The sequence below is a fragment of the Grus americana genome, unplaced genomic scaffold, assembly GCF_028858705.1.
Source record: "Grus americana isolate bGruAme1 unplaced genomic scaffold, bGruAme1.mat scaffold_123, whole genome shotgun sequence".
In the NCBI taxonomy this organism is placed as follows: domain Eukaryota; kingdom Metazoa; phylum Chordata; class Aves; order Gruiformes; family Gruidae; genus Grus; species Grus americana.
In genome coordinates, this window is record NW_026561443.1 from 24,320 (window position 1) to 49,790 (window position 25,471).

Genomic DNA, 25,471 nt, shown 5'->3' on the forward strand with positions numbered 1-25,471 from the left:
CATGGAAACTCCGCCCCTGGTGCAAACTCCGCCCTGATGCAAGCCAAGCCCCGCCCCTCAGGCAAACTCCGCCCTGATGCATGCCAAGCCCCCCTCACGCAAACTCCACCCCCACACAAACTCTGACCCTGGCGCACGCCAAGCCCCGCCCCAATGCAAACTCCGCCCCTGATGCATGCCAAGCCCCCCTCACGCAAACTCCGCCCCTCACACAAACTCCGCCTCTGATGCACGCCAAGCCCCGCCCCTCACGCAAACCCCGCCCCTCACGCAAACTCCGCCCCGACTTACGCCAAGCCCCGCCCCTCACTCAAACTCCGCCCCGACGCAAGCCAAGCCCCGCCCCTGATGTAAACTCCGCCCCGGCGCAAACTCCGCCCCGATGCAAGCCAAGCCCTGCCCCTGACGCAAACCCCGCCCCTCACGCAAACCCCGCCCCTCACGCAAACTCCGCCCCCGGCGCAAACTCCGCCCCGACGCAAGCCAAGCCCCGCCCCTCACACAAACTCCGCCCCCCGACGCTAACTCCGCCCCTCACGCAAACTCCGCCCCCGACGCACGCCAAGCCCCGCCCCCGACGCAAACTCCGCCCCTCGACGCACGCCAAGCCCCGCCCCCGACGCAAACTCCGCCCCTCACGCAAACTCCGCCCCCGATGCACGCCAAGCCCCGCCCCTCACTCAAACTCCGCCCCGACGCAAACTCCTCCCCCGACGCACGCCAAGCCCCGCCCCTCACGCAAACTCCGCCCCCGACGCATGCCAAGCCCCGCCCCTCACGCAAACTCCGCCCCCGACGCAAACTCCGCCCGCGACGCACGCCAAGCCCCGCCCCTCACGCAAACTCCGCCCCCGACGCACGCCAAGCCCCGCCCCTCACGCATCGCACAGCGCATGCTCGCTCGGTGCTGCCGCCTAGTGACCAAATTTCGGTACTGCAGCGGCAGCGCCGCGCATGCGCAGTGCAGCGCCACGCCCCCTCCCCGGAACCGGCTGCCGGCAGCCGGTGTGCAGGGGCTGCTGTGAGCCGAGGGAGGAGCGGAGGCGTCGCCGGGCTGCGGCTGCACGGAGGGAGAAGGTGAGCGGGGCAGCGGGACGGACCGGCGGGTCCCGGGGAAAGCCCCGAGGAGGGCGGCGGCAGCGGTGCCGCCTCCGAGGAGAGGCGGGGGGGGCGGGGGGGCGGCGGGGTCCGTGTCACAGAGGGGAGGGGGGGCTGCCCGGAGCCGTGCGGCGGGTGGGGGGGGGTGCGCGCCGTGTCGGAACCGGGCGGGGAGACCGTCCGGAGCCGCGCGGCGGGGGCTGCCCGGAGCCGGCGGGCGTCCGCGCCTTTCGGAGGTGGCTGAGGGGAGGCGGGGGGGGGGCGGGGGGGGGGGCGCCAGCCCGGAGCCGCGCTGCGGAGCTCGGGGCTGCCGTCGCGGCTCGGCGGGGCTTTCGGGTGAGTCGGCTTTGGGGTGAGGGCACGGGACGGTGTCCCCGCAGGGTCAGGAAGCGTGGAAGGCTGCCTCCCGCGGCACGCCGGCAGTTGCAGTCTTGGGGCACGCGGCTGCTGGTCGGCCATATTGGCTCCCCGGAGCACGCCGGGAAGTGTAGTCTTACGGCACTCTAATGGCTGCCACGCGGCGCTTGCCAGTGCGTGCCGGGAGGCGTCGTTTTCGCGGACGGGGCTGCCGGACAGCCCGACTTGCTCTCGCAGGAGCGCGAGGTTGGGGTTTTTTTGCCGGTTTCGAGTGGTTTTCTGCAGGCTTCCAGCCGCTCCCGAGCAGCGGTGCGGCCGTGCTACGAGAGCGCGCGCGCGGCGAGGCGTTGCCCGGTGTCCCGAGACGAGCGCTACCGGTCGGACTCTCCGGAAGCCTGTCCGGCAGCCCCAGGCCGCCCCCGAGCCCTGGCGTGAAGGCGGCAAGCTGGCCCTCGCCTGTGCCGCTTTCTTCCTGAACAGGGGTGCTGGCGGCGGCGGCAGCGGCAGCAGCGCGGGGAAAGAGCGGCGTCTCCGGAAGCCCCTGCAGAAGGAGGAGGGTCTCCGGCCAGGGCCGACCTCCGGTAGTAACGGCCACTGCTTTTTCTTTCCCTCTCCCAGGCCGCGCTGAGGACGTGGTTGCCCGTCCCTCCCTTGGGGATGCCGTCGACTGCACCCGCCTCGCCTGTGCCTGGCCTGGCTCGCCTCGTGGCGTGGGGGCGAAAAGGGACAGGCGGCGGAGCGCTTACCGGCCGTGGACAGCAGCTGCCCTAAGGGAAGCTGGAATGGCCAGAGAAAGGTGAAGAAGAAGAAGAAGAGATGGAAGGCTCTCCGGCCGGCAGCTGCCTCCCGCTGCAGGCAAGAGAGCGCCTGCCTCGCCGGGTGAGGAAAGATCCCTCGTTGCGCTCCGCGGCAGGTCAGGCTGCCGACGGGCACCGCAGGGTCGCCACGCGTAATCCAAAGCACGGTGCGGCCGCGTACCGAGGGAGGCAGGGAGGCAGGCTACTCATCTAGGCAGACTCGTCTCCTCGGAGCTGTAAGACACCCGTGTATTCTCTTAGGCGGAGGACAGCCGAGCGACCGGAGCGACAGCAAAGGAAAGGCGGAGAGCGGGAGAAAGAAGCGTCTGCGCTGGCAAGCTCTCCCGGCAGCGCCGAGAGCCAGAGCTGCGGTGAGTCCTGGGCCCGCGGGGCCCCATCGCCTCTCCTCTGCGTCGCGGGCCCTCCTCTGCCCCCCTCGCTTTCCCACCCCGCTGTGGGGTTTTTTGGTTTGCTTTCTGCTCCCCGCTATGTTCTTTTTCCATCTCGCTCTGACGGGCTGCCTGTCCCCACCTTTTTTAGGTCCTCGCTCTCTCTGCCCCGTAGCCCGTGGCTATTGTTTCCTTCTCTCTCTCCCTGTCTCTCTGTCCGGCCCCCAGCCACTGTTTCTGCATTCCTCCCCCTCGGTCCTGTAGCCTGTCGGTATTTCTGCCATCTCTGGCTCTCTCTGTGCGGCTCCTCGTTCCTGTTGTTCGAGGTCTTCCTTCTCGGCTCCGTAGCGAGTCGTCGTGAGTCTCTCTCTTTCTCCGTCCCTCTTGAGCCTCTTCCCTGCCCCTCGTTTTGAAGGCCCGCCTCTCTGTCCCGGCACCCGTCGCTATGGTTCCTTTTTTCGGTCTGGCTCCGTCTCGCTCCCCGTCCCTGTTTTTCTAAAGTCTCCCCTCTCTGCCTCCTAGCCCGTCGGTACCTTTTTCTTTCCCCGTCGCGGTTCGTCTGGCTCCCTGTCCCTCTTTCTTTCTTCCTTCCTTCCTTCCTCCCTGTCTGCCCCGCAGCCCGTCCCTTCGTTCCTTTCTCCTTCCCTCTCTGTCCCTCTCCCGGTCCCCGGCATTAAACTCTGCTTCTCTGCCCGGTAGCTCGCCACCGTCTTACCTTTCCCCGTCTCTCTCTCTGTCCAGCTCCCTCTCTCGAATCTTCAATTCCTCCCTGTCGCTGCAGAAGCCTGTCGGGACTTTTTCCCCTGCCCGGCTTGCCTCTCCCTGTCTCGCGATTCCTCCCTCTCTGCCCTCTTAGCCGCGACCGTTTTTATATTCTCCGTCTCTCCCTCGGTCCGCCTCGAGATCCCGATTGTTTTTTAAAGCGACCGAATCGTCGAGGTTGGCAGAGACCTTTACGATTATCGGGTGGAACCGCGAACCTGGCGCTGGCAAGTCCCCCTCTGCCCCGCAGCCCGTCCCTTCCCTTCCGACGGCCTCTTTCTCCACCTCCCTCTGTCCGGCTCCCGGCCCCTCTTTTCCACTTCCGCCCTCTGTACCCTGTGGCTTTCCCCCTCTTCTTTCTCTCTCTGTCTCTGTTTGAGGAGGAGCAGCTGCCGCCCCAGCGTTCGCACCCCGTTCACGGTGTCGCGCGCACGCTTCTTCTCGGGCGCGCTTCCTCCTCCTCCTCCTCCTTCGGGCTCGACCCGAGGCTTCCGGCAGCAGTCTCCGGGTGTCGGATTTTGTAAAATAATTAACGTAACTGAAAGGTGCAGCAGCGGGATCGGCCCGGGCGGGGCGCCTCCAAAGAGAGGGACCCCGAACAAAGAAATCCCGGGGCCGTTCCACGCTTGGGTCCCGGACACCCGCCCCTCGCGCGCTGTCCGCGCGTCCCTTAGTCCCGCGGTGACTTTTGGTCTGGGGTCTTCTACCGTCGTCTCGGATTCTTCTTCTGTATAGCTGTGGGCGGTGCGTTATTCCACAGGTGCTGCTGCGCCGATGCTCCGTACGTTCGCAGTAACGGGTAGAGCGGAAGGCTCCGTGGCCAGGGAAGAGCGGCACGGACGCGTTCCTGCTCGCTCCGTTGCACCGGAATTTCGACGGCTGGGTTCGGCCGCTAAATTGATGGCGCTACCGGAAGAAATTTCACAAAAGTGAGTACTGTGCTTGTCTTTAATCTTTTAAAGTAATTTTTCTACGGGCGCCCGGTCCGTGGCTTAGATATTTGGTTTGCGGCGAAACAGACCCGGAACGTGGCTCCAAGTAGCGTTCCGATTCGCTGAAATTCCCCGTAGTCAGAGAGCAAGAATGGTGAATGTTGCTTGGCGGTTTGAAATCTCAGGCTTTCTCTGAAAGCTGACCTGCCAGAATGAGCCGAAAGCAGGCCGAACGCCAATAGGGATGCCGCAGAAAAGGTCCTCTTCTTGACAGGAGAAGAGCTTGGCGAAACGTCAGCGCCGTTTCCCGTAGGGCCTCCGACGTACCGGTTCGGCAAGCGTGGGCTTTGTGCGATTCCCTCGGGGACGATGGCGAACAAACCTTGTACGGCAGAGAGCATCTTAGCTTACTTTCCATCTCCTGCTCGGTTACTTGCAGAATATTTAATTTGGCGTCGCACGGACCCAGAGGGACGGGTCCCCAACTCATGCTGGTAGGGCAACCCCAGTACCAGCCGGTAAAATCGGAAAAGAGTGCGACGTTTTGAAACGTTTGCCTTGCGAGGAGAAGGGCCGTCTCTCGTTAGGCAACTGAATTCTGCGACCGATTTCCACGCCTCACGCGCGTGCGTGCGCGCACACGCGCCCCCCCCCCCCCCCCCCCCAACAGGCAGGCTTTGAAGGAGGCAGTCCCTAAGGCAACGCGATCTAAAACGTGGAAGTTTTTTTTTCTATTTTTAATAGTTTCTTACGGATAGGAGGCTCGTGTGAGCGTTTAGCCTGTCCCGTCCTTAATTCTGAACCCACTGGCTGGTGCAGAAGGACGGTCGTGTGACAAAAACAGCATGAAATTTGTCCCTGTGCCGGCTGCGTCCCGTGGTAAAGGAGTACATCTGTTATTCCTGCGTGAAAGATGTTTGATGAGCGTACCGCATCGTCAGAGCTGCTCTTGGTCTGCCTGCAAGCCGTGGGTTATGATTTAGAAATACGTTCGCCTACCGTTCCTTAACTGTGTGGTTTTGGTTTTTATTTTTTCAAAGAAAGGGTGGCTTTTTCGTCGATCTCTTTGTGAGAGTATCAAATCAGGCGGCGGTAAATACGTAGAAGCAACTAGGCGTACTACGGCGTGTACCGGACAGCGTTGGCGTGCCGCTCTGCTAGCAGCGGAGAGCCAGATGAGGATGCCCGTGGTAAGTACTCGTTCTGCCTCCGGCTGAACGGAAAGATTCTCATGTGGAGGGTTCCTGGGCTTGTCTGTGTGATTAGCATTACTTTTTTTTTTTTTTTTTTTTTTTAATATGAAACAGGGTCAGATAATTGTTGATGAGTGGGACTTTGCGTACTCCTTTAGGTAGTTTTTCGTACTGAACCTTAGATCGGTTACAAAACTTAATCTTTGTGCAGTTTACACGTTTTGTAGCAACTACAAAGACATTTATCCTGTAGGTAAGCTGAAAATAAAAATGCGGTTTCTCACCTGATTTTTCTTTCGGAGGAACGCTCGCCCCCAGCGGCTGGTTTTTTTTGCTAGTGTTGTCGGGGGGAAGGAACGGCGGCGCTTGCCTGATTTCTTCCCCTAGCCAGGGACCTGAAACTTTGTTTTCCTCAGCTGTTTCACTAGAAATTTACAAGTGTCGGTGGTCAACAGTGGCAGAGAATTGGGTGGCGTTTTCAATTTCAAAGGGAAGGAACGTGTTGATGTTAATTCTGTTACCAAAAGCGAAGTACCAGCTGCTTCCTCTTTCTAGATCTTCTCTCCTTTCGCCGTCCTCCCCGAGGGGTAACGTGGCCACGCCGTATACCTTTTCTGCTCTGGTACCGTTCGTTTGATACGCAGGAGCGCTGTGAAATAACTAGAAGGGCTACGGACAGACATCTGCCATCGTTGCGGCTGCCTTAAATCGTGTATTTGTCCCTTTAGCCCGTCATTTCCTTTCCGCTCAGTTGAGTTACGTGCAGCGTTAGGTTCCAGTCGAGAGCGGTGCCGCCGAGCAACGCTCTGGGAGCGTGCGCGGAGGAGGGCGACCGAGATGGCGAGAGGTCTCCGAGGCAAGACTTAGGGGGAGCGGCTGAGGTCACTTGGTTTGTTCAGCTTGGAGAAGGGAAGGCCGAGGGGTGACCTCATCGCAGTCTACACCTTCCTCGAGGGGGACGGCGGAGGGGGAGGCGCTGACCTCCGCTCTCTCCGGTGACCGGCACTAGGACCCGAGGAAACGGGACGAAGCTGCGTCAGGGCAAGTTCAGACCGGACGTTGGGAAAAGGCTTTTCACTGAGAGGGCGGTCGGTCAGTCACGGAACAGGCTCCCCAGGGAAGCGGTCGCAGCCACCGAGCCTGTCAGGAGTTCAAGGAGCGTCTGAACGATGCTCTTAGTCGCACGGTTTAGTTTTAGGTAGTCCCGCGTGGAGCGGGGGCTTGGTCTCGGTGATCCGTATGGGTCCCTTCCAACTTGAGATACTCTATGATTCTGTGAAATCTTCTGGGTTAGAAACGACCTTATTGTAATAGAGAATTCGCTGAACGTGGCTTTGTGCAAGGACTGTCGTCTTAGAATATCTTTTTTTTTTTTTCTTCCCCCCCCCCCCCCCCAGATATGAGAAAAGCTCTGTCCAGAGATATGGAGACGAAATCAGTTGTACCTCACCCTGTGACACCGGAAGACATTGAGTAACTGTAAGCTGTGATGCTCAGTGAAATTACTAAGAGCGTTAAGTTTCCCGTGCCTTTGCTTTCACTCTCCCATTCTCTTGTCTTGCGGCACGTCGCATTTTTTGAGGCCGTGGAAGCGACACCGGGAGCGATGGGTTGTCAGAACCAGGTCCTCCTGCCCGTCGCTGGTTTTGCTTACCTTCGCCGTCTCTGTGTACCAGCCTGCGTCTCTCTCTCTCTCTGTTCCTCAATCCCTGTCCTCTCTTCTCTGTTCTGCTTTGTTTCGCTGCGTATGTCCCGTTCCCTGTCCCACCTTTATCCTTCCTTCCTTCTTCCTCGCCTTTTTCTTTGTCCTTTTGTCCTGCTCCCCGACCCTGTTTCTCGCTCCATCTGACCGTCCTTTTCCTGGCACCTTGGTGTCTCTGCTCCTTGCCCCCGTCTTTCTCTCCCCTCTGCCCAGTCCTCGTCTCCCTCTTTTGTCTCTCTGTCCCTCTGTCCTCCTTCTGCCTCTGCCCCTCTGTCCTGCTCCCTGCCCCTCTTGTTCTCACTCTGCCCCAGCGTCCCGCTCCCCGGTCCTCTTTCCCTCTGTTGCTCTCTCCTTTTATCTCTCCTTCTCCCTGCTCCCCAGCCCGGTTCTCTCACGCTCCCGCTTCCTTTTTTTATTCTCTGTTGCTCTGTCCTGCTCCCCGTGCCGCTGTCCCTCGCCGTACCTCTCGGTCCGGCTCCCTGCCCTTATTCTCTTTTCCTCCCTCGCCGTGGCGCTGCCCGCCCAGGGTCGTTTCTGCCTCTCTGTCCCGCTCCCCGTCCTTGTTTGTCGGTCGCCGTCCCGCTGCCTCTCTTCCTGCCGCTTCTTCCTCCCTCTCTGTCAGGCTCCCTGTCCCCGTCCTTCACTCGCCGTCCCTTTCCTTGCCTCGTGCTTTCTCGCTCGCCGCCGCCGCCCCCCCCCATCCAGCTGGCTGCCCCTTTTCTCCTCTCTTCTAGCGTCCTGCAGCTGGCTCCTCGGTTTTGGCGGCAGCCTGCACATAGCAGCCCAGCTCTCCAGCAGCCTGACGGACCGACCGTGTGTCTGTTCCACGCCGGACTGGCGAGCGTGGCTCCGGGTAGGACAGCCGAGGTGCCCCAGGGCCGGGCCCCGAGCCCCGGTGCGGAGTCTCTCCCGGAACCGGCTCTGTGTGTGACTGAATAAACGCTTGCGGTCTCTTTTGCCGTGCCGGCTGCGTTGGCGCTTCCTTTGCGGGGGGGGGGGGGGCGAGGGGCCGTGATGGAGGGCAGGGGAGGAGGTGTGTGTGGGGGTATTAACGTATTCAACAAGGTCACATTGCTCGCATCCTCGGGATCCAAAAGTGATGCTTCTTGGCTCCGCCCCTGACCCATGCCAAACTCCGGGCCCCCCCCCGCAAACTCCGCCCCCCCGCAAACTCCGCCCCTCACGCACACCAAGCCCCGCCCCTCATGGAAACTCCGCCCCTGGCGCAAACTCCGCCCTGATGCAAGCCAAGCCCCGCCCCTCAGGCAAACTCCGCCCTGATGCACGCCAAGCCCCCCTCACGCAAACTCCGCCCCCACACAAACTCTGACCCTGGTGCACGCCAAGCCCCGCCCCAATGCAAACTCCGCCCCTCATGCAAACTCCGCCCCTGATGCATGCCAAGCCCCCCTCACGCAAACTCCGCCCCTCACACAAACTCCGCCTCTGATGCACGCCAAGCCCCGCCCCTCACGCAAACTCCGCCCCTCACTCAAACTCCGCCCCGACTTACGCCAAGCCCCGCCCCTCACTCAAACTCCGCCCCGATGCAAGCCAAGCCCCGCCCCTGATGTAAACTCCGCCCCGGCGCAAACTCCGCCCCGATGCAAGCCAAGCCCCGCCCCCGACGCAAACCCCGCCCCTCACGCAAACCCCGCCCCTCACGCAAACTCCGCCCCCGGCGCAAACTCCGCCCCGACGCAAGCCAAGCCCTGCCCCTCACACAAACTCCGCCCCCCGACGCTAACTCCGCCCCTCACGCAAACTCCGCCCCGACGCACGCCAAGCCCCGCCCCCGACGCAAACCCCGCCCCTCACGCAAACTCCGCCCCTCACGCAAACTCCGCCCCCGACGCAAACTCCGCCCCTCACGCAAACTCCGCCCCCGATGCACGCCAAGCCCCGCCCCTCACTCAAACTCCGCCCCCGACGCAAACTCCTCCCCCGACGCACGCCAAGCCCCGCCCCTCACGCAAACTCCGCCCCCGACGCACGCCAAGCCCCGCCCCTCACGCAAACTCCGCCCCCGACGCAAACTCCGCCCCCGACGCAAACTCCGCCCCCGACGCACGCCAAGCCCCGCCCCTCACGCAAACTCCGCCCCCGACGCACGCCAAGCCCCGCCCCTCACGCATCGCACAGCGCATGCTCGCTCGGTGCTGCCGCCTAGTGACCAAATTTCGGTACTGCAGCGGCAGCGCCGCGCATGCGCAGTGCAGCGCCACGCCCCCTCCCCGGAACCGGCTGCCGGCAGCCGGTGTGCAGGGGCTGCTGTGAGCCGAGGGAGGAGCGGAGGCGTCGCCGGGCTGCGGCTGCACGGAGGGAGAAGGTGAGCGGGGCAGCGGGACGGACCGGCGGGTCCCGGGGAAAGCCCCGAGGAGGGCGGCGGCAGCGGTGCCGCCTCCGAGGAGAGGCGGGGGGGCGGGGGGGCGGCGGGGTCCGTGTCACAGAGGGGAGGGGGGCTGCCCGGAGCCGTGCGGCGGGTGGGGGGGGTGCGCGCCGTGTCGGAACCGGGCGGGGAGACCGTCCGGAGCCGCGCGGCGGGGGCTGCCCGGAGCCGGCGGGCGTCCGCGCCTTTCGGAGGTGGCTGAGGGGAGGCGGGGGCGGGGGCGGGGGGGGGGGCGCCAGCCCGGAGCCGCGCTGCGGAGCTCGGGGCTGCCGTCGCGGCTCGGCGGGGCTTTCGGGTGAGTCGGCTTTGGGGTGAGGGCACGGGACGGTGTCCCCGCAGGGTCAGGAAGCGTGGAAGGCTGCCTCCCGCGGCACGCCGGCAGTTGCAGTCTTGGGGCACGCGGCTGCTGGTCGGCCATATTGGCTCCCCGGAGCACGCCGGGAAGTGTAGTCTTACGGCACTCTAATGGCTGCCACGCGGCGCTTGCCAGTGCGTGCCGGGAGGCGTCGTTTTCGCGGACGTGGCTGCCGGACAGCCCGACTTGCTCTCGCAGGAGCGCGAGGTTGGGGTTTTTTTGCCGGTTTCGAGTGGTTTTCTGCAGGCTTCCAGCCGCTCCCGAGCAGCGGTGCGGCCGTGCTACGAGAGCGCGCGCGCGGCGAGGCGTTGCCCGGTGTCCCGAGACGAGCGCTACCGGTCGGACTCTCCGGAAGCCTGTCCGGCAGCCCCAGGCCGCCCCCGAGCCCTGGCGTGAAGGCGGCAAGCTGGCCCTCGCCTGTGCCGCTTTCTTCCTGAACAGGGGTGCTGGCGGCGGCGGCAGCGGCAGCAGCGCGGGGAAAGAGCGGCGTCTCCGGAAGCCCCTGCAGAAGGAGGAGGGTCTCCGGCCAGGGCCGACCTCCGGTAGTAACGGCCACTGCTTTTTCTTTCCCTCTCCCAGGCCGCGCTGAGGACGTGGTTGCCCGTCCCTCCCTTGGGGATGCCGTCGACTGCACCCGCCTCGCCTGTGCCTGGCCTGGCTCGCCTCGTGGCGTGGGGGCGAAAAGGGACAGGCGGCGGAGCGCTTACCGGCCGTGGACAGCAGCTGCCCTAAGGGAAGCTGGAATGGCCAGAGAAAGGTGAAGAAGAAGAAGAAGAGATGGAAGGCTCTCCGGCCGGCAGCTGCCTCCCGCTGCAGGCAAGAGAGCGCCTGCCTCGCCGGGTGAGGAAAGATCCCTCGTTGCGCTCCGCGGCAGGTCAGGCTGCCGACGGGCACCGCAGGGTCGCCACGCGTAATCCAAAGCACGGTGCGGCCGCGTACCGAGGGAGGCAGGGAGGCAGGCTACTCATCTAGGCAGACTCGTCTCCTCGGAGCTGTAAGACACCCGTGTATTCTCTTAGGCGGAGGACAGCCGAGCGACCGGAGCGACAGCAAAGGAAAGGCGGAGAGCGGGAGAAAGAAGCGTCTGCGCTGGCAAGCTCTCCCGGCAGCGCCGAGAGCCAGAGCTGCGGTGAGTCCTGGGCCCGCGGGGCCCCATCGCCTCTCCTCTGCGTCGCGGGCCCTCCTCTGCCCCCCTCGCTTTCCCACCCCGCTGTGGGGTTTTTTGGTTTGCTTTCTGCTCCCCGCTATGTTCTTTTTCCATCTCGCTCTGACGGGCTGCCTGTCCCCACCTTTTTTAGGTCCTCGCTCTCTCTGCCCCGTAGCCCGTGGCTATTGTTTCCTTCTCTCTCTCCCTGTCTCTCTGTCCGGCCCCCAGCCACTGTTTCTGCATTCCTCCCCCTCGGTCCTGTAGCCTGTCGGTATTTCTGCCATCTCTGGCTCTCTCTGTGCGGCTCCTCGTTCCTGTTGTTCGAGGTCTTCCTTCTCGGCTCCGTAGCGAGTCGTCGTGAGTCTCTCTCTTTCTCCGTCCCTCTTGAGCCTCTTCCCTGCCCCTCGTTTTGAAGGCCCGCCTCTCTGTCCCGGCACCCGTCGCTATGGTTCCTTTTTTCGGTCTGGCTCCGTCTCGCTCCCCGTCCCTGTTTTTCTAAAGTCTCCCCTCTCTGCCTCCTAGCCCGTCGGTACCTTTTTCTTTCCCCGTCGCGGTTCGTCTGGCTCCCTGTCCCTCTTTCTTTCTTCCTTCCTTCCTTCCTCCCTGTCTGCCCCGCAGCCCGTCCCTTCGTTCCTTTCTCCTTCCCTCTCTGTCCCTCTCCCGGTCCCCGGCATTAAACTCTGCTTCTCTGCCCGGTAGCTCGCCACCGTCTTACCTTTCCCCGTCTCTCTCTCTGTCCAGCTCCCTCTCTCGAATCTTCAATTCCTCCCTGTCGCTGCAGAAGCCTGTCGGGACTTTTTCCCCTGCCCGGCTTGCCTCTCCCTGTCTCGCGATTCCTCCCTCTCTGCCCTCTTAGCCGCGACCGTTTTTATATTCTCCGTCTCTCCCTCGGTCCGCCTCGAGATCCCGATTGTTTTTTAAAGCGACCGAATCGTCGAGGTTGGCAGAGACCTTTACGATTATCGGGTGGAACCGCGAACCTGGCGCTGGCAAGTCCCCCTCTGCCCCGCAGCCCGTCCCTTCCCTTCCGACGGCCTCTTTCTCCACCTCCCTCTGTCCGGCTCCCGGCCCCTCTTTTCCACTTCCGCCCTCTGTACCCTGTGGCTTTCCCCCTCTTCTTTCTCTCTCTGTCTCTGTTTGAGGAGGAGCAGCTGCCGCCCCAGCGTTCGCACCCCGTTCACGGTGTCGCGCGCACGCTTCTTCTCGGGCGCGCTTCCTCCTCCTCCTCCTCCTTCGGGCTCGACCCGAGGCTTCCGGCGGCAGCAGTCTCCGGGTGTCGGATTTTGTAAAATAATTAACGTAACTGAAAGGTGCAGCAGCGGGATCGGCCCGGGCGGGGCGCCTCCAAAGAGAGGGACCCCGAACAAAGAAATCCCGGGGCCGTTCCACGCTTGGGTCCCGGACACCCGCCCCTCGCGCGCTGTCCGCGCGTCCCTTAGTCCCGCGGTGACTTTTGGTCTGGGGTCTTCTACCGTCGTCTCGGATTCTTCTTCTGTATAGCTGTGGGCGGTGCGTTATTCCACAGGTGCTGCTGCGCCGATGCTCCGTACGTTCGCAGTAACGGGTAGAGCGGAAGGCTCCGTGGCCAGGGAAGAGCGGCACGGACGCGTTCCTGCTCGCTCCGTTGCACCGGAATTTCGACGGCTGGGTTCGGCCGCTAAATTGATGGCGCTACCGGAAGAAATTTCACAAAAGTGAGTACTGTGCTTGTCTTTAATCTTTTAAAGTAATTTTTCTACGGGCGCCCGGTCCGTGGCTTAGATATTTGGTTTGCGGCGAAACAGACCCGGAACGTGGCTCCAAGTAGCGTTCCGATTCGCTGAAATTCCCCGTAGTCAGAGAGCAAGAATGGTGAATGTTGCTTGGCGGTTTGAAATCTCAGGCTTTCTCTGAAAGCTGACCTGCCAGAATGAGCCGAAAGCAGGCCGAACGCCAATAGGGATGCCGCAGAAAAGGTCCTCTTCTTGACAGGAGAAGAGCTTGGCGAAACGTCAGCGCCGTTTCCCGTAGGGCCTCCGACGTACCGGTTCGGCAAGCGTGGGCTTTGTGCGATTCCCTCGGGGACGATGGCGAACAAACCTTGTACGGCAGAGAGCATCTTAGCTTACTTTCCATCTCCTGCTCGGTTACTTGCAGAATATTTAATTTGGCGTCGCACGGACCCAGAGGGACGGGTCCCCAACTCATGCTGGTAGGGCAACCCCAGTACCAGCCGGTAAAATCGGAAAAGAGTGCGACGTTTTGAAACGTTTGCCTTGCGAGGAGAAGGGCCGTCTCTCGTTAGGCAACTGAATTCTGCGACCGATTTCCACGCCTCACGCGCGTGCGTGCGCGCACACGCGCCCCCCCCCCCCCCACCCCCCCCCCCCAACAGGCAGGCTTTGAAGGAGGCAGTCCCTAAGGCAACGCGATCTAAAACGTGGAAGTTTTTTTTTCTATTTTTAATAGTTTCTTACGGATAGGAGGCTCGTGTGAGCGTTTAGCCTGTCCTGTCCTTAATTCTGAACCCACTGGCTGGTGCAGAAGGACGGTCGTGTGACAAAAACAGCATGAAATTTGTCCCTGTGCCGGCTGCGTCCCGTGGTAAAGGAGTACATCTGTTACTCCTGCGTGAAAGATGTTTGATGAGCGTACCGCATCGTCAGAGCTGCTCTTGGTCTGCCTGCAAGCCGTGGGTTATGATTTAGAAATACGTTCGCCTACCGTTCCTTAACTGTGTGGTTTTGGTTTTTATTTTTTCAAAGAAAGGGTGGCTTTTTCGTCGATCTCTTTGTGAGAGTATCAAATCAGGCGGCGGTAAATACGTAGAAGCAACTAGGCGTACTACGGCGTGTACCGGACAGCGTTGGCGTGCCGCTCTGCTAGCAGCGGAGAGCCAGATGAGGATGCCCGTGGTAAGTACTCGCTCTGCCTCCGGCTGAACGGAAAGATTCTCATGTGGAGGGTTCCTGGGCTTGTCTGTGTGATTAGCATTACTTTTTTTTTTTTTTTTTTTAATATGAAACAGGGTCAGATAATTGTTGATGAGTGGGACTTTGCGTACTCCTTTAGGTAGTTTTTCGTACTGAACCTTAGATCGGTTACAAAACTTAATCTTTGTGCAGTTTACACGTTTTGTAGCAACTACAAAGACATTTATCCTGTAGGTAAGCTGAAAATAAAAATGCGGTTTCTCACCTGATTTTTCTTTCGGAGGAACGCTCGCCCCCAGCGGCTGGTTTTTTTTGCTAGTGTTGTCGGGGGGAAGGAACGGCGGCGCTTGCCTGATTTCTTCCCCTAGCCAGGGACCTGAAACTTTGTTTTCCTCAGCTGTTTCACTAGAAATTTACAAGTGTCGGTGGTCAACAGTGGCAGAGAATTGGGTGGCGTTTTCAATTTCAAAGGGAAGGAACGTGTTGATGTTAATTCTGTTACCAAAAGCGAAGTACCAGCTGCTTCCTCTTTCTAGATCTTCTCTCCTTTCGCCGTCCTCCCCGAGGGGTAACGTGGCCACGCCGTATACCTTTTCTGCTCTGGTACCGTTCGTTTGATACGCAGGAGCGCTGTGAAATAACTAGAAGGGCTACGGACAGACATCTGCCATCGTTGCGGCTGCCTTAAATCGTGTATTTGTCCCTTTAGCCCGTCATTTCCTTTCCGCTCAGTTGAGTTACGTGCAGCGTTAGGTTCCAGTCGAGAGCGGTGCCGCCGAGCAACGCTCTGGGAGCGTGCGCGGAGGAGGGCGACCGAGATGGCGAGAGGTCTCCGAGGCAAGACTTAGGGGGAGCGGCTGAGGTCACTTGGTTTGTTCAGCTTGGAGAAGGGAAGGCCGAGGGGTGACCTCATCGCAGTCTACACCTTCCTCGAGGGGGACGGCGGAGGGGGAGGCGCTGACCTCCGCTCTCTCCGGTGACCGGCACTAGGACCCGAGGAAACGGGACGAAGCTGCGTCAGGGCAAGTTCAGACCGGACGTTGGGAAAAGGCTTTTCACTGAGAGGGCGGTCGGTCAGTCACGGAACAGGCTCCCCAGGGAAGCGGTCGCAGCCACCGAGCCTGTCAGGAGTTCAAGGAGCGTCTGAACGATGCTCTTAGTCGCACGGTTTAGTTTTAGGTAGTCCCGCGTGGAGCGGGGGCTTGGTCTCGGTGATCCGTATGGGTCCCTTCCAACTTGAGATACTCTATGATTCTGTGAAATCTTCTGGGTTAGAAACGACCTTATTGTAATAGAGAATTCGCTGAACGTGGCTTTGTGCAAGGACTGTCGTCTTAGAATATCTTTTTTTTTTTTCTTCCCCCCCCCCCCCCCCCAGATATGAGAAAAGCTCTGTCCAGAGATATGGAGACGAAATCAGTTGTACCTCACCCTGTGACACCGGAAGACATTGAGTAACTGTAAGCTGTGATGCTCAGTGAAATTACTAAGAGCGTTAAGTTTCCCGTGCCTTTGCTTTCACTCTCCCATTCTCTTGTCTTGCGGCACGTCGCATTTTTTGAGGCCGTGGAAGCGACACCGGGAGCGATGGGTTGTCAGAACCAGGTCCTCCTGCCCGTCGCTGGTTTTGCTTACCTTCGCCGTCTCTGTGTACCAGCCTGCGTCTCTCTCTCTCTCTGTTCCTCAATCCCTGTCCTCTCTTCTCTGTTCTGCTTTGTTTCGCTGCGTATGTCCCGTTCCCTGTCCCACCTTTATCCTTCCTTCCTTCTTCCTCGCCTTTTTCTTTGTCCTTTTGTCCTGCTCCCCGACCCTGTTTCTCGCTCCATCTGACCGTCCTTTTCCTGGCACCTTGGTGTCTCTGCTCCTTGCCCCCGTCTTTCTCTCCCCTCTGCCCAGTCCTCGTCTCCCTCTTTTGTCTCTCTGTCCCTCTGTCCTCCTTCTGCCTCTGCCCCTCTGTCCTGCTCCCTGCCCCTCTTGTTCTCACTCTGCCCCAGCGTCCCGCTCCCCGGTCCTCTTTCCCTCTGTTGCTCTCTCCTTTTATCTCTCCTTCTCCCTGCTCCCCAGCCCGGTTCTCTCACGCGCCCGCTTCCTTTTTTTATTCTCTGTTGCTCTGTCCTGCTCCCCGTGCCGCTGTCCCTCGCCGTACCTCTCGGTCCGGCTCCCTGCCCTTATTCTCTTTTCCTCCCTCGCCGTGGCGCTGCCCGCCCAGGGTCGTTTCTGCCTCTCTGTCCCGCTCCCCGTCCTTGTTTGTCGGTCGCCGTCCCGCTGCCTCTCTTCCTGCCGCTTCTTCCTCCCTCTCTGTCAGGCTCCCTGTCCCCGTCCTTCACTCGCCGTCCCTTTCCTTGCCTCGTGCTTTCTCGCTCGCCGCCGCCGCCCCCCCCCATCCAGCTGGCTGCCCCTTTTCTCCTCTCTTCTAGCGTCCTGCAGCTGGCTCCTCGGTTTTGGCGGCAGCCTGCACATAGCAGCCCAGCTCTCCAGCAGCCTGACGGACCGACCGTGTGTCTGTTCCACGCCGGACTGGCGAGCGTGGCTCCGGGTAGGACAGCCGAGGTGCCCCAGGGCCGGGCCCCGAGCCCCGGTGCGGAGTCTCTCCCGGAACCGGCTCTGTGTGTGACTGAATAAACGCTTGCGGTCTCTTTTGCCGTGCCGGCTGCGTTGGCGCTTCCTTTGGGGGGGGGGGGGGGGGGGGGCGAGGGGCCGTGATGGAGGGCAGGGGAGGAGGTGTGTGTGGGGGTATTAACGTATTCAACAAGGTCACATTGCTCGCATCCTCGGGATCCAAAAGTGATGCTTCTTGGCTCCGCCCCTGACCCATGCCAAACTCCGGGCCCCCCCCCGCAAACTCCGCCCCCCCGCAAACTCCGCCCCTCACGCACACCAAGCCCCGCCCCTCATGGAAACTCCGCCCCTGGTGCAAACTCCGCCCTGATGCAAGCCAAGCCCCGCCCCTCAGGCAAACTCCGCCCTGATGCACGCCAAGCCCCCCTCACGCAAACTCCGCCCCCACACAAACTCCGACCCTGGTGCACGCCAAGCCCCGCCCCAATGCAAACTCCGCCCCTCATGCAAACTCCGCCCCTGATGCATGCCAAGCCCCCCTCACGCAAACTCCGCCCCTCACACAAACTCCGCCTCTGATGCACGCCAAGCCCCGCCCCTCACGCAAACTCCGCCCCTCACTCAAACTCCGCCCCGACTTACACCAAGCCCCGCCCCTCACTCAAACTCCGCCCCGATGCAAGCCAAGCCCCGCCCCTGATGTAAACTCCGCCCCGGCGCAAACTCCGCCCCGATGCAAGCCAAGCCCCGCCCCCGACGCAAACCCCGCCCCTCACGCAAACCCCGCCCCTCACGCAAACTCCGCCCCCGGCGCAAACTCCGCCCCGACGCAAGCCAAGCCCCGCCCCTCACACAAACTCCGCCCCCCGACGCTAACTCCGCCCCTCACGCAAACTCCGCCCCGACGCACGCCAAGCCCCGCCCCCGACGCAAACCCCGCCCCTCACGCAAACTCCGCCCCTCACGCAAACTCCGCCCCCGACGCAAACTCCGCCCCTCACGCAAACTCCGCCCCCGACGCACGCCAAGCCCCGCCCCTCACTCAAACTCCGCCCCCGACGCAAACTCCTCCCCCGACGCACGCCAAGCCCCGCCCCTCACGCAAACTCCGCCCCCGACGCACGCCAAGCCCCGCCCCTCACGCAAACTCCGCCCCCGACGCAAACTCCGCCCGCGACGCAAACTCCGCCCCCGACGCACGCCAAGCCCCGCCCCTCACGCAAACTCCGCCCCCGACGCACGCCAAGCCCCGCCCCTCACGCATCGCACAGCGCATGCTCGCTCGGTGCTGCCGCCTAGTGACCAAATTTCGGTACTGCAGCGGCAGCGCCGCGCATGCGCAGTGCAGCGCCACGCCCCCTCCCCGGAACCGGCTGCCGGCAGCCGGTGTGCAGGGGCTGCTGTGAGCCGAGGGAGGAGCGGAGGCGTCGCCGGGCTGCGGCTGCACGGAGGGAGAAGGTGAGCGGGGCAGCGGGACGGACCGGCGGGTCCCGGGGAAAGCCCCGAGGAGGGCGGCGGCAGCGGTGCCGCCTCCGAGGAGAGGCGGGGGGGCGGGGTCCGTGTCACAGAGGGGAGGGGGGCGGCCCGGAGCCGTGCGGCGGGTGGGGGGGGTGCGCGCCGTGTCGGAACCGGGCGGGGAGACCGTCCGGAGCCGCGCGGCGGGGGCTGCCCGGAGCCGGCGGGCGTCCGCGCCTTTCGGAGGTGGCTGAGGGGAGGCGGGGGCGGGGGCGGGGGGGGGGGGGGGCGCCAGCCCGGAGCCGCGCTGCGGAGCTCGGGGCTGCCGTCGCGGCTCGGCGGGGCTTTCGGGTGAGTCGGCTTTGGGGTGAGGGCACGGGACGGTGTCCCCGCAGGGTCAGGAAGCGTGGAAGGCTGCCTCCCGCGGCACGCCGGCAGTTGCAGTCTTGGGGCACGCGGCTGCTGGTCGGCCATATTGGCTCCCCGGAGCACGCCGGGAAGTGTAGTCTTACGGCACTCTAATGGCTGCCACGCGGCGCTTGCCAGTGCGTGCCGGGAGGCGTCGTTTTCGCGGACGTGGCTGCCGGACAGCCCGACTTGCTCTCGCAGGAGCGCGAGGTTGGGGTTTTTTTGCCGGTTTCGAGTGGTTTTCTGCAGGCTTCCAGCCGCTCCCGAGCAGCGGTGCGGCCGTGCTACGAGAGCGCGCGCGCGGCGAGGCGTTGCCCGGTGTCCCGAGACGAGCGCTACCGGTCGGACTCTCCGGAAGCCTGTCCGGCAGCCCCAGGCCGCCCCCGAGCCCTGGCGTGAAGGCGGCAAGCTGGCCCTCGCCTGTGCCGCTTTCTTCCTGAACAGGGGTGCTGGCGGCGGCGGCAGCGGCAGCAGCGCGGGGAAAGAGCGGCGTCTCCGGAAGCCCCTGCAGAAGGAGGAGGGTCTCCGGCCAGGGCCGACCTCCGGTAGTAACGGCCACTGCTTTTTCTTTCCCTCTCCCAGGCCGCGCTGAGGACGTGGTTGCCCGTCCCTCCCTTGGGGATGCCGTCGACTGCACCCGCCTCGCCTGTGCCTGGCCTGGCTCGCCTCGTGGCGTGGGGGCGAAAAGGGACAGGCGGCGGAGCGCTTACCGGCCGTGGACAGCAGCTGCCCTAAGGGAAGCTGGAATGGCCAGAGAAAGGTGAAGAAGAAGAAGAAGAGATGGAAGGCTCTCCGGCCGGCAGCTGCCTCCCGCTGCAGGCAAGAGAGCGCCTGCCTCGCCGGGTGAGGAAAGATCCCTCGTTGCGCTCCGCGGCAGGTCAGGCTGCCGACGGGCACCGCAGGGTCGCCACGCGTAATCCAAAGCACGGTGCGGCCGCGTACCGAGGGAGGCAGGGAGGCAGGCTACTCATCTAGGCAGACTCGTCTCCTCGGAGCTGTAAGACACCCGTGTATTCTCTTAGGCGGAGGACAGCCGAGCGACCGGAGCGACAGCAAAGGAAAGGCGGAGAGCGGGAGAAAGAAGCGTCTGCGCTGGCAAGCTCTCCCGGCAGCGCCGAGAGCCAGAGCTGCGGTGAGTCCTGGGCCCGCGGGGCCCCATCGCCTCTCCTCTGCGTCGCGGGCCCTCCTCTGCCCCCCTCGCTTTCCCACCCCGCTGTGGGGTTTTTTGGTTTGCTTTCTGCTCCCCGCTATGTTCTTTTTCCATCTCGCTCTGACGGGCTGCCTGTCCCCACCTTTTTTAGGTCCTCGCTCTCTCTGCCCCGTAGCCCGTGGCTATTGTTTCCTTCTCTCTCTCCCTGTCTCTCTGTCCGGCCCCCAGCCACTGTTTCTGCATTCCTCCCCCTCGGTCCTGTAGCCCGTCGGTATTTCTGCCATCTCTGGCTCTCTCTGTGCGGCTCCTCGTTCCTGTTGTTCGAGGTCTTCCTTCTCGGCTCCGTAGCGAGTCGTCGTGAGTCTCTCTCTTTCTCCGTCCCTCTTGAGCCTCTTCCCTGCCCCTCGTTTTGAAGGCCCGCCTCTCTGTCCCGGCACCCGTCGCTATGGTTCCTTTTTTCGGTCTGGCTCCGTCTCGCTCCCCGTCCCTGTTTTTCTAAAGTCTCCCCTCTCTGCCTCCTAGCCCGTCGGTACCTTTTTCTTTCCCCGTCGCGGTTCGTCTGGCTCCCTGTCCCTCTTTCTTTCTTCCTTCCTTCCTCCCTGTCTGCCCCGCAGCCCGTCCCTTCGTTCCTTTCTCCTTCCCTCTCTGTCCCTCTCCCGGTCCCCGGCATTAAACTCTGCTTCTCTGCCCGGTAGCTCGCCACCGTCTTACCTTTCCCCGTCTCTCTCTCTGTCCAGCTCCCTCTCTCGAATCTTCAATTCCTCCCTGTCGCTGCAGAAGCCTGTCGGGACTTTTTCCCCTGCCCGGCTTGCCTCTCCCTGTCTCGCGATTCCTCCCTCTCTGCCCTCTTAGCCGCGACCGTTTTTATATTCTCCGTCTCTCCCTCGGTCCGCCTCGAGATCCCGATTGTTTTTTAAAGCGACCGAATCGTCGAGGTTGGCAGAGACCTTTACGATTATCGGGTGGAACCGCGAACCTGGCGCCGGCAAGTCCCCCTCTGCCCCGCAGCCCGTCCCTTCCCTTCCGACGGCCTCTTTCTCCACCTCCCTCTGTCCGGCTCCCGGCCCCTCTTTTCCACTTCCGCCCTCTGTACCCTGTGGCTTTCCCCCTCTTCTTTCTCTCTCTGTCTCTGTTTGAGGAGGAGCAGCTGCCGCCCCAGCGTTCGCACCCCGTTCACGGTGTCGCGCGCACGCTTCTTCTCGGGCGCGCTTCCTCCTCCTCCTCCTCCTTCGGGCTCGACCCGAGGCTTCCGGCGGCAGCAGTCTCCGGGTGTCGGATTTTGTAAAATAATTAACGTAACTGAAAGGTGCAGCAGCGGGATCGGCCCGGGCGGGGCGCCTCCAAAGAGAGGGACCCCGAACAAAGAAATCCCGGGGCCGTTCCACGCTTGGGTCCCGGACACCCGCCCCTCGCGCGCTGTCCGCGCGTCCCTTAGTCCCGCGGTGACTTTTGGTCTGGGGTCTTCTACCGTCGTCTCGGATTCTTCTTCTGTATAGCTGTGGGCGGTGCGTTATTCCACAGGTGCTGCTGCGCCGATGCTCCGTACGTTCGCAGTAACGGGTAGAGCGGAAGGCTCCGTGGCCAGGGAAGAGCGGCACGGACGCGTTCCTGCTCGCTCCGTTGCACCGGAATTTCGACGGCTGGGTTCGGCCGCTAAATTGATGGCGCTACCGGAAGAAATTTCACAAAAGTGAGTACTGTGCTTGTCTTTAATCTTTTAAAGTAATTTTTCTACGGGCGCCCGGTCCGTGGCTTAGATATTTGGTTTGCGGCGAAACAGACCCGGAACGTGGCTCCAAGTAGCGTTCCGATTCGCTGAAATTCCCCGTAGTCAGAGAGCAAGAATGGTGAATGTTGCTTGGCGGTTTGAAATCTCAGGCTTTCTCTGAAAGCTGACCTGCCAGAATGAGCCGAAAGCAGGCCGAACGCCAATAGGGATGCCGCAGAAAAGGTCCTCTTCTTGACAGGAGAAGAGCTTGGCGAAACGTCAGCGCCGTTTCCCGTAGGGCCTCCGACGTACCGGTTCGGCAAGCGTGGGCTTTGTGCGATTCCCTCGAGGACGATGGCGAACAAACCTTGTACGGCAGAGAGCATCTTAGCTTACTTTCCATCTCCTGCTCGGTTACTTGCAGAATATTTAATTTGGCGTCGCACGGACCCAGAGGGACGGGTCCCCAACTCATGCTGGTAGGGCAACCCCAGTACCAGCCGGTAAAATCGGAAAAGAGTACGACGTTTTGAAACGTTTGCCTTGCGAGGAGAAGGGCCGTCTCTCGTTAGGCAACTGAATTCTGCGACCGATTTCCACGCCTCACGCGCGTGCGTGCGCGCACACGCGCCCCCCCCCCCCCCCCCCAACAGGCAGGCTTTGAAGGAGGCAGTCCCTAAGGCAACGCGATCTAAAACGTGGAAGTTTTTTTTTCTATTTTTAATAGTTTCTTACGGATAGGAGGCTCGTGTGAGCGTTTAGTCTGTCCCGTCCTTAATTCTGAACCCACTGGCTGGTGCAGAAGGACGGTCGTGTGACAAAAACAGCATGAAATTTGTCCCTGTGCCGGCTGCGTCCCGTGGTAAAGGAGTACATCTGTTATTCCTGCGTGAAAGATGTTTGATGAGCGTACCGCATCGTCAGAGCTGCTCTTGGTCTGCCTGCAAGCCGTGGGTTATGATTTAGAAATACGTTCGCCTACCGTTCCTTAACTGTGTGGTTTTGGTTTTTATTTTTTCAAAGAAAGGGTGGCTTTTTCGTCGATCTCTTTGTGAGAGTATCAAATCAGGCGGCGGTAAATACGTAGAAGCAACTAGGCGTACTACGGCGTGTACCGGACAGCGTTGGCGTGCCGCTCTGCTAGCAGCGGAGAGCCAGATGAGGATGCCCGTGGTAAGTACTCGTTCTGCCTCCGGCTGAACGGAAAGATTCTCATGTTGAGGGTTCCTGGGCTTGTCTGTGTGATTAGCATTACTTTTTTTTTTTTTTTTTTAATATGAAACAGGGTCAGATAATTGTTGATGAGTGGGACTTTGCGTACTCCTTTAGGTAGTTTTTCGTACTGAACCTTAGATCAGTTACAAAACTTAATCTTTGTGCAGTTTACACGTTTTGTAGCAACTACAAAGACATTTATCCTGTAGGTAAGCTGAAAATAAAAATGCGGTTTCTCACCTGATTTTTCTTTCGGAGGAACGCTCGCCCCCAGCGGCTGGTTTTTTTTGCTAGTGTTGTCGGGGGGAAGGAACGGCGGCACTTGCCTGGTTTCTTCCCCTAGCCAGGGACCTGAAACTTTGTTTTCCTCAGCTGTTTCACTAGAAATTTACAAGTGTCGGTGGTCAACAGTGGCAGAGAATTGGGTGGCGTTTTCAATTTCAAAGGGAAGGAACGTGTTGATGTTAATTCTGTTACCAAAAGCGAAGTACCAGCTGCTTCCTCTTTCTAGATCTTCTCTCCTTTCGCCGTCCTCCCCGAGGGGTAACGTGGCCACGCCGTATACCTTTTCTGCTCTGGTACCGTTCGTTTGATACGCAGGAGCGCTGTGAAATAACTAGAAGGGCTACGGACAGACATCTGCCATCGTTGCGGCTGCCTTAAATCGTGTATTTGTCCCTTTAGCCCGTCATTTCCTTTCCGCTCAGTTGAGTTACGTGCAGCGTTAGGTTCCAGTCGAGAGCGGTGCCGCCGAACAACGCTCTGGGAGCGTGCGCGGAGGAGGGCGACCGAGATGGCGAGAGGTCTCCGAGGCAAGACTTAGGGGGAGCGGCTGAGGTCACTTGGTTTGTTCAGCTTGGAGAAGGGAAGGCCGAGGGGTGACCTCATCGCAGTCTACACCTTCCTCGAGGGGGACGGCGGAGGGGGAGGCGCTGACCTCCGCTCTCTCCGGTGACCGGCACTAGGACCCGAGGAAACGGGACGAAGCTGCGTCAGGGCAAGTTCAGACCGGACGTTGGGAAAAGGCTTTTCACTGAGAGGGCGGTCGGTCAGTCACGGAACAGGCTCCCCAGGGAAGCGGTCGCAGCCACCGAGCCTGTCAGGAGTTCAAGGAGCGTCTGAACGATGCTCTTAGTCGCACGGTTTAGTTTTAGGTAGTCCCGCGTGGAGCGGGGGCTTGGTCTCGGTGATCCGTATGGGTCCCTTCCAACTTGAGATACTCTATGATTCTGTGAAATCTTCTGGGTTAGAAACGACCTTATTGTAACAGAGAATTCGCTGAACGTGGCTTTGTGCAAGGACTGTCGTCTTAGAATATCTTTTTTTTTTTTCTTCCCCCCCCCCACAGATATGAGAAAAGCTCTGTCCAGAGATATGGAGATGAAATCAGTTGTACCTCACCCTGTGACACCGGAAGACATTGAGTAACTGTAAGCTGTGATGCTCAGTGAAATTACTAAGAGCGTTAAGTTTCCCGTGCCTTTGCTTTCACTCTCCCATTCTCTCGTCTTGCGGCACGTCGCATTTTTTGAGGCCGTGGAAGCGACACCGGGAGCGATGGGTTGTCAGAACCAGGTCCTCCTGCCCGTCGCTGGTTTTGCTTACCTTCGCCGTCTCTGTGTACCAGCCTGCGTCTCTCTCTCTCTGTTCCTCAATCCCTGTCCTCTCTTCTCTGTTCTGCTTTGTTTCGCTGCGTATGTCCCGTTCCCTGTCCCACCTTTATCCTTCCTTCCTTCTTCCTCGCCTTTTTCTTTGTCCTTTTGTCCTGCTCCCCGACCCTGTTTCTCGCTCCATCTGACCGTCCTTTTCCTGGCACCTTGGTGTCTCTGCTCCTTGCCCCCGTCTTTCTCTCCCCTCTGCCCAGTCCTCGTCTCCCTCTTTTGTCTCTCTGTCCCTCTGTCCTCCTTCTGCCTCTGCCCCTCTGTCCTGCTCCCTGCCCCTCTTGTTCTCACTCTGCCCCAGCGTCCCGCTCCCCGGTCCTCTTTCCCTCGGTTGCTCTCTCCTTTTATCTCTCCTTCTCCCTGCTCCCCAGCCCGGTTCTCTCACGCTCCCGCTTCCTTTTTTTATTCTCTGTTGCTCTGTCCTGCTCCCCGTGCCGCTGTCCCTCGCCGTACCTCTCGGTCCGGCTCCCTGCCCTTATTCTCTTTTCCTCCCTCGCCGTGGCGCTGCCCGCCCAGGGTCGTTTCTGCCTCTCTGTCCCGCTCCCCGTCCTTGTTTGTCGGTCGCCGTCCCGCTGCCTCTCTTCCTGCCGCTTCTTCCTCCCTCTCTGTCAGGCTCCCTGTCCCCGTCCTTCACTCGCCGTCCCTTTCCTTGCCTCGCGCTTTCTCGCTCGCCGCCACCCCCCCCATCCAGCTGGCTGCCCCTTTTCTCCTCTCTTCTAGCGTCCTGCAGCTGGCTCCTCGGTTTTGGCGGCAGCCTGCACATAGCAGCCCAGCTCTCCAGCAGCCTGACGGACCGACCGTGTGTCTGTTCCACGCCGGACTGGCGAGCGTGGCTCTGGGTAGGACAGCCGAGGCGCCCCAGGGCCGGGCCCCGGTGCGGAGTCTCTCCCGGGACCGGCTCTGTGTGTGACTGAATAAACGCTTGCGGTCTCTTTTGCCGTGCCGGCTGCCTTGGCGCTTCCTTTGTGGGGGTGCTGTGATGGAGGGCAGGGGAGGAGGGGTGTGGGGGGGGTCAGGTGATGGCCCCCTGTTCATGTGGGGCTCCAGCTGTGGGTTGGGGCTGGAGGAGTCCCAGGTGCAGGCAGTGAGGCTGCTGGTGCCCCAGGTGCGGGCAGTGAGGCTGATGGCCATGGCCCCTCCCTATAAGGGGCTGCTGGTGTGCAGTGGCTGCTGTGAGCCAAGGGAGGAGCGGAGGCGTTGCTGGGCTGTGGCTGCATGGAGGGAGAAGGTGAGTGGGGCAGCCTCTTAGGAGGGGTAGGGGTAGGTGGGTGGCAGGGTGCAG

At 61.4% G+C, this 25,471-nt stretch overlaps 1 long non-coding RNA gene across 1 annotated transcript; it reads left to right on the forward strand.

The window, feature by feature from the left end:
* The first annotated feature begins 21,196 nt into the window (after positions 1 to 21,196).
* On the forward strand, positions 21,197 to 25,131 carry LOC129200438 (uncharacterized). The gene is made up of 4 exons (XR_008574887.1): positions 21,197 to 21,295; positions 22,337 to 22,486; positions 23,877 to 23,958; positions 24,910 to 25,131. It is a non-coding gene; the product is annotated as an uncharacterized LOC129200438 (long non-coding RNA).
* The last annotated feature ends 340 nt before the right edge of the window (positions 25,132 to 25,471 follow it).